The sequence below is a fragment of the Vespa mandarinia genome, chromosome 12 (assembly GCF_050613455.1).
Source record: "Vespa mandarinia isolate Hongniang chromosome 12, ASM5061345v1, whole genome shotgun sequence".
NCBI lineage: Eukaryota > Metazoa > Arthropoda > Insecta > Hymenoptera > Vespidae > Vespa > Vespa mandarinia.
In genome coordinates this window covers 1,129,218-1,137,500 of record NC_140821.1, presented here as the reverse complement: position 1 = coordinate 1,137,500, position 8,283 = coordinate 1,129,218, and the positions used below count along the sequence as shown (strand labels likewise).

The window sequence follows — 8,283 nt, the reverse complement described above, 5'->3', positions numbered from 1 at the left end:
ATACGTATATATTTATGAATGAAAACAGAAATCTATTGATAAATAAATTCTCATTGCGTTTGTTTAAATCTCGAGATAGGCAAGGGATAAAAAAAAAGATAGAAAAAGAAGAAAAAACGTAAAAAAAAAAGAAAAGAGACAAGAGAAAGAGAAAAAGGAAAAAAAAGGAGAAAAGAAGAAAATAAAAAGACGGAGATGAAAAGAGAATACGCGCGGTTTATGCTTCCGCTTCGACGCGAGAAAACTCGGCAATTTCTTCTTCCTTGACCGGCGTGGCGCGCGCTCGACCGATAAGGAAACCTCGGATAAAGGTACGACGTTTGAAAAAGTAACTGGCAGCCCTGTGTGCGTCCGTGTGAACACCGAAACGGCAGCCCCGAGCTTCGGCGAAAATAGAGATGGTGGAGGAAGTAAAGGGGTGGTATTGGTGGTAGTGGTCGAAGCCACGAGGGTTGAACAGAGAAAACGATAAAGAAGAGGATAGAGAGAGAGAGAGAGAGAGACAGAGAAAGAAAATCTTGCTTCTTCTCTCGGGGGCCTCCTTACCGATAACGCCTTTCCTTCTTTTCTTTTCTTTTCTTTTCTTTTCTTTTCTTTTCCTTTCTTTTCCTTTCTTTTCCTTTCTTTTCCTTTCTTTTCTTTTCCTTCCCATCTCCCAAAAGTCAAATTCGCCAACGATAATAACTTTTCCTTCGACATTATACTTTCGTAAGGTTATACCTAATACCTAATTACTTACATTGATCAAAATTTAACGAATGGAGATTATCGAGTAAAATTTTAGTTAAATGCGATACTCCCGTGAAATTAGAGAGAAAGTATTTATCAATAAAATATCTTAACAGATCTTAAGGAACTACGATATAAAATAAGAAAAGTGAAGCATTATATTCAAGTAAAATGAATCAATTAGCTTATCTATTATTCTAACTCTTATGAAAGACGTGACTATATGTATTATTCATTATTTATCCAGCTATTAATATTAAATAGACAAAAATATGAAAGGGCTAATGATGGTCGTTAAAAAGGAACCATAGCCAAATTTATATTTCAGTAGTTTCTCAGGTAAAGGTGATTAGGTAAAACTCATTATCCTTGATATTTAACGTGAAGCACTTCGCAAATGCCTGTAGGTATATTCTTCAAATGGGAAAATCTTCTTTCGTGAAAACGGAATTATCTAGATGAGATAAGGGGAAAGCATTGTTTTCTCTTTGAAAAGTTTTCTAAAAATAATTGTTCGAGATCGATCGAAAAAGCTTTCTTTTTTGTTTTTATTTTGTTATTTATATATATATATATATATATTTTTTTTTTTCTTAACTTTTCTTTTTCTTGCAAAAGTGAAACGAAAAATTGCAAAATCCTCCCATATGTCTTTCTCTATTTCTTTCTTTCTCGCGAGTTTTACGAGTTTAACTTGTTCGGTTTGTACCTAAAAGTCCAAGAAGTATCTACCTATCCTCTTAGAAAGTAAACGTCGTAAATTAACGGGCGAGCGCCAAGGCGGAGAAAAGTTCTTTCTTTTTTTTACCTCTCTTTCTTTTCTTCTTTTTTCCTCTCTTCCCCATTCCCCCACTCTCATTTTCTTTTTCTTCCTTATCCTCCAAAGATTGAAAGAGAGATACCTATTGTTTGTTTATACCAAAAATTTCCTGAAACCACGAATGTATTCTCTCTTGAACTTTAAAATTTATCTTAGCAATAGCTATAACTTTACTTCGTCGTAAACTTTTTCATAAGAAGATCTGTTTCGTTTTTTCTAACTTTGGTCTTTAAAAAGTAATTAGGTAGATAGGTAGGTATAGGTAATAGATATATCTGGAAATAGCTATAGAAGTTACAACACCTTTATTTTTTCCTTTCGTCATACGGTCAGTATTAATGAAGATTTGCAAGCTCCTTAAGTGACAGTGGCGTTTGTACAAAAGCTTAGATAAAGTAAGTCAGATAACCATAATGGTGGGTCATAAATATTACAAGAGGTCATATACTTAACTCAGGTAAATTTTTACTCAAACGTATTAATATTTACTCAAACATATTAAAATGAATTGTTTCAAAACTTTTATTGTTTTTATTGTTTTATTGGCTTTTATTGTTTATCATGACATTTGAAATGTTCGTATGATTTATTTGTTTAATTTATTATTTAAACAATGATAAATCACTCAACTGTTTTTCACATATAGTTAATTAGAAATAGAAGCGAAGCGAAATTTCATTGAGACTGGGTATAAAAGTGAAGAAAATCAAAGTGGATCGTTGCTCTCTCTCTCTCTCTCTCTCTCTCTCTCTCTCTCTCTCTCTCTCTCTCTCTCTCTCTCTCTCTTTATCTTCCTTTACGTTCTTACGACGAGTGAATGCCGCGAGCGAGAAAACTTTGCCGGCCCTTCCTTCTTCTTACAGAACTTCCAAGAGTAGATTTACCGTCTGCTAATAAATCGCTGGACGATTAGAATTAATGCCGGATTAATTCCAACGGCCTGATAAATTCTCCAAGGAAGACCCTCTCCGAATGAGAGAAAGACTCCGTTGAAAATAAGTTTAAGGAGAGAATCGGTCTCTCTCTCTCTCTCTCTCTCTCTCTCTCTCTCTCTCTCTCTCTCTTGGAATAAAACTTACCAGTGCTTGAGATTAATCGTCTTGGAGAAAGTTAAATTTCGTTTAAAAAGAAAATATATATTCACGAGAAAATCCGTTTAATATTATCAAAGAGAAAAAAAATATAGGTAGGAGGTATTCACAATAGGTAAGAGCGCTCCCTCTTGAAAAAGTGTGAGGAAATTCGAAACAATCGTATTTCTTTTTTCTTTCTATTTTTATTTTTTCTTTTTTTTTTTTGTGATTTGAAAGCTTTGTATCGATCGATAAAAAGAAAGAGGAGTAAAGAATACAGTCCTCTCTTTGTAAAAGGGTCCAGTAAGAAATCTCGTTTTTCGAGTACCTCTCTTTCTCTCTGTCTATCTAACTCGACAGAATTCGATGATCTCCTCTCACTATCCGCAAACTTTTCACAATGCATTCTCATCTCTTGCACTTATCCCAAGTCTGTCACAAGAATGAGAGAAGAAGAAACGAACGAACGAACGAACGAACGAACGAACGAACGAACGAACGAACGAACGAACGAACGAACGAACGAACGAACGAACGAACGGACGAACGAACGGACGAAGGAAAGAAGGAACGAAGGAAAGAAGGAACCAAGCAAGTTCTTTAAAACTCTTCGCAGTCCGAAAAGGCCAAAACGTAAACTTCCACTCGCTCGCGTAGCACCTACAATATGTTTTCTCTCTTTCTCTCTCTCTCTCTCTCATTCTCTCTTTCTCTTGGCTCCACCGGAGCATACACAACCTCCATCGCGCCTCTACGCTCCTCTTTCTCTCTTGGAGGAGACACAAAGCCAGGCAAACGTTATCTTGATGAACCCTAAGTACTACAAGACCTATTTGGAGGAGAGATAGGTCCTGTGTGCGAGGAGTAGGGGTAAAACGAGGAGACGTGGCTCGAGGATAGGAGAAAGAAAGAAAGAGAGAAAGAGAAAGAGAGAAGGAGAAAGAGAGAGAGAGAGAGAGAGAGAGAGAGAAGAGAAAGAAATAGAGGGAAAAAAAGAAAGAGAAAGAGAGGACCGAATTCTCTCTCCTCAGTCCACCTTGGAAAAGAGATCTTTCACAGTTGTCGATGCCACCGTGATAAGGAACGGCATTCTCCTGGTTGCTACTCTTTTACTAGTACCAACCGTTCCTTCTCTTCTTCGCTTTTGCACTTTCCTAACTCTCTTCTTCTTCTTCTTCTTCTTCTTCTTCTTCTTCTTCGTCTTCTATCTCGTTCTCTTTGATTCGGAACTTTTGGTGACAAACCAGCTCGCAGAGTAGTCCTCGAAGATCGAACGAAGTCCTAAAGAACGAACGAAGAATGAGTTGTTGGAAGACTCTCAGATAAAATCGAATCTGTGTACACGTTTCTGTGCATTCTGTGCACACGACAAGTAACATGTTTTTGATACTTCGATTTAAGATATACAAAATGATAAAAAGAGTTGACGATAACTTGATTTATCATAAGGAATGACATTTGTTATTTTATGAATCTTCCAATGTAATAAATAATAAAACAAAATTTTATATGCCCAGTCTGTATATCTTTATATGTGTATATAAGTATGCGTGTGTGTTTTTCAGAAAGACACAGTTCTATATATAGATATGTATGCGTATGGATGTACGAGAGATCGACTTCAACGACGTGTTTGCCGTTCCTGAGTTTGCGATTGATTCGCAAATGTTGACCAAAGGGATTAATGGGATCCACAGAATCGATCCTGAGAGAGAACAGGTCAACCGAGCAACGTGTTCTTCGAAAACCATAGTTACTACCATAATAGAGAATGTCAAGCAATAGTTAAAAGAGAATAATAAACAATGTAGTCTTAATGAATTACATTTGAAATCAATGCGAATGTTTACATTGCAAATCAATACGATTTACTACCATACGATTATTAGTTTGAAAATTCTTAAAGTTGTCCCAAGCCGTAATTCATTCGAAGAAACCAAGTTCAGTTTTTTTCATTGAGATCGGAAAAAGTTTTAGGAAATTTTTTTGAAGCGTCTCGAAGGCATGCAGACGTCGCGCGTTAAACACAGTTCCGATTTGTCGTGCTGATATTTTTGAATTCTGGCTAACGCCAGGCAATTGCGTTTCACCCTCCTTTGATTTTTTTCGAAGACCGCCGACGCCGTCACGGATTCACGTTTTTCTAACAATGACAGCTTCTAAAATCTTGCAGGTTTGACTTTCGGTCTTGAAAAGAAAAGAAAAGGAAAATAAAAAGATAGATTAAAAAAACTAGCAAATGTTGAATTCTTTAACCAATAGTCTCTCTCTCTCTCTCTCTCTCTCTCTCTCTCTACTATTTAATTGTAGATTAAAAATAATTATACCCACTGAACAAACTATAATTTCTCATCGTAATAAATCTCGAAAGTGTATCGAACGAGCTATACATTTCTCGATTATTGGTATAAAAAAGAAAAGCAGAAAAAAAAGAAAAGAAAAAAGAAGAGAAGCAAGAGGATGAGAAAAGAAGCGACGAGAGAACGAGTCGACCACGCCTTTGAAAAAGAAAAGATAAGGAAGACTCGCGCGCGGCTAACAGGCGCATCGATAAACTTCAATTTCGAACAAACGAGGAAAAAGCAGGCCCGGATATATCTTCGACACGCCCCAACACGGTGTAAAACCACGGACTCTTATCGTGACGAGGACCAGCACGAGAAAGATAAGTGACCGTTTAGGCGATCTCTTTCAGATACGAGGAGGATGCTCGTTCGTTCGCCGACGAGCAAGATAATCGTATTCGTTCTACGAGAAGCTACGTACCTACACGGTCTATCTTTTTCTATTCTTCAACTTTGCTGCTGGCTTAGTCTCTCTGTTATTCGCAAACTCGTACAGTCTAACCTTTGCGTCCACTTTAAGCCGACATTTTCAAAATTACTATGATCTTCAAAGATGCTAGATCAGAAATCTATGCAAGATTTAAATCGATACGTTCAGTATTTGCAAAAGTTCTAACTCATTTTCTTCGATCGGACATAGGTAATTTTTATTATGTCTACGTTCTTGAAAAATGTTCATCCAAAACAATATGTTCTTACAGGGTACAACGAGTAAAGGATCTTAGAAAACTGTCCTCGGAGATTTTCCAAGATTGCGGAGTAGAGACAAAGTACCGTTACTTCGTTCAGGTAAGTAGACCCAAAATGGGCGACTCATAATTTACTCACCCCTTATCTTTTTCTTTTTTCTTTTCTCTGTCCATTTCTAAACTTCCTAATATATTGCAACCACGAACCACAGAAATGCGTGGTGATTAATCGAAAGTCACCGGTCTTTTCGTTCACGCGTGATTCGAATCTTAAAATTTTTGGGAAATTAAAAAAAGGAAAAACAAAACAAAACAAGTCTTAATGAAAAGATCAAGTTGTGTTTCTTAATGAAAATATCAGGATGGGATTTTCGTGCAGAGCAAATTTCTTTTTCCACGGAAGAAATTAGGGTAACTCGCTCGTTCTAGTTTCTCTAGGCCTGCCTATAAGAAGTTCGTACTGTAGTTTAGTGGACCGAGTTTTCGAACTGTAGGTAGACATACTAACCTTTTAGGAAATTTCGAACTCAAAAGGACATCCGTAGGTATCATAAAGCCGGCGCCAGTCTCACAAATCCATACTACCTTTTCCTTTTCTTTTTCGCCTCGTTGCCTTTTTCAAAATTTTAGAAACATTCTAAGACTATTTTCGTTTCCCGATAAAACTTTTTTTTTTTTTTTTTTTTTTTTTTTTTAGTTTAGATACTAGTTCGTTTATCATGTAAAAGTTAAATATCTAAGTTACGATCAAGAAAGTTCTGCCATGAAAATCTACCATGAAAATTCAAAGTACCTCCGGTATAAGAAGAATCTTCTAAACGCTCCAATTACGCCAGCTGAATCTCTTAACTCAAGGGATTTCTTAACCTAATCCCAACGCGAACAATGAGAGCCACCTGTCTTACTGATCACCGTTTTTTCTTCTCATAGTGATCCGTCTTAAAAGTTCCACGATTTCGCATGCGAGATCAGCCGATTAGGTCCAGAAAATATTCGCCAAAGTATACCGTCAGGATAAGTAGAGCTTAAGGATGAAAATCCAGGTAGTAATAGGTATATTAGAGCAAGTTAGGACAAGAGAGAGAGAGAGAGAGAGAGAAAGACAAATCCGTTGTTCTTAGCTCTTTCTTAGCAATCCGCGCTCTAAAATGTCGCAATGTCTTTAAGCTATTGTATCTCCGCCGTCTTCACAAGAGACGAAAAGAAGAAACGTCAATGGTTGCACCCTGCCTGCGCTTCGTCCCATTTTCCTGACCCAGGATTTTCAAGAGGACACCCCCGCAGGACCAACGCTAGACGTTGCCTCTATCTCTTTTGCGCACGAATATACCACGGTTTTATGGTCGCCCCCCTGCCTGATTTATGGACGGTGCGAACACCGTAAAATGTAAAAAGCATCTCGCCCGCGTAAGATCCTCTCTCTTCTGTTTCTTCTTCCAAGTTTCTATCTTTTTCTAGGGACATTCTACTCCTTCCAGTCAACTGACTTATAAAAATAAAAAACACAAAATATATATTTTATTTTTATAGGATTTATCGCAAAAACTGACTCGTTAATTTAAATTTAGATAATCTATCTCAATTTGATGATACCTATCTATTTTAGAGTATAAAAAAAAAAGGAAAAAAAAAAGAAACGTCAATATGCGCTTTCAAGTCGCAATTTTGGGGTTGTATCATCATAATTGATTTGCCAAGGTATCGATTTCAGTTGTAGTAAACGACTGTCCGTCCGACGATGCGGGATATCATTGTGACTCGAGGTACCCCGCATTCTTTCCAGGGATTATGGTATATTGTCCGCCTTTATGGCACGGGACAAGAGACGACCAAATAGAACTCTCCTAGTTTCTTGCTACTTCTAGACACGACTCTCACCCCCTAGGTAGCCATACAAAATTTCTTCTCCCATTTTTTTCTTCCTTTTTCTTTTTCTTTTTTTTTCATTTTTTTTTTTTTAACCTTTTCTAGGGATCTTTCTCGTGGTCTTAAAAAAGAAAAAAGGGAAAAAAGAACGAAAAAGAAAGAAGGAAGAAAATTACAAATGTAGAGATGCTATACCATTCTTTCCGATCGTTTACCTCTTTCAATAAAATGCTTCGCAAGACATCACCGATGGAGCAGAAACGATTATAGCTAAGTCATTAGTCAAATTAAGACGTCGAATTTAAATGTATAATAAAAGTCAAAAGGAATAGAAAGAAAAAGAAAGTAAGAAAATGAAAGAAAGAAAAGAAAGAAGTAAGAAAGAGATAAAGAAAGAGAATGAGTGACATGATGCTACCGAAGTTACTAAAGAACAATCATAATCGAGTTTAATTACTATGTAATTACCTGCACGAAAGAAGAATGAAAAATTCCTATCTAATAACAGGCCATCGATGGTTCTTCTCTTTCGGTGGCTATCTCATCTGAAAATTATTCTTCTCCATCACAGAGAGAGATAGATAGATAGATAGAGATAGAGATAGAGAGAGAGAGAGAGAGAGAGAGAGAGAGAGAGAGAGAGAGAGAGAGGGAGAGAGGGAGAGAGAAGAACACACAGACACAGACACGTTGTGTGTTTCGGTGGATCCGTAGTTATCTGGTAGCGCATTCCACCTTAACGACTCTGGATACTTCAACGC

General features: G+C 36.9%; 1 long non-coding RNA gene across 1 annotated transcript in view; it reads left to right on the top strand.

Annotated features, from left to right (window-relative positions):
• The window catches only part of LOC118448941 (uncharacterized), a 231,552-nt gene that overhangs the window by 174,806 nt on the left and 48,463 nt on the right, over positions 1–8,283 (top strand). Inside the window, exon 3 of the long non-coding RNA XR_004840278.2 lies at positions 5,669–5,756. This is a non-coding gene — a long non-coding RNA (uncharacterized LOC118448941). The remainder of the gene's footprint in view (positions 1–5,668; positions 5,757–8,283) is intronic.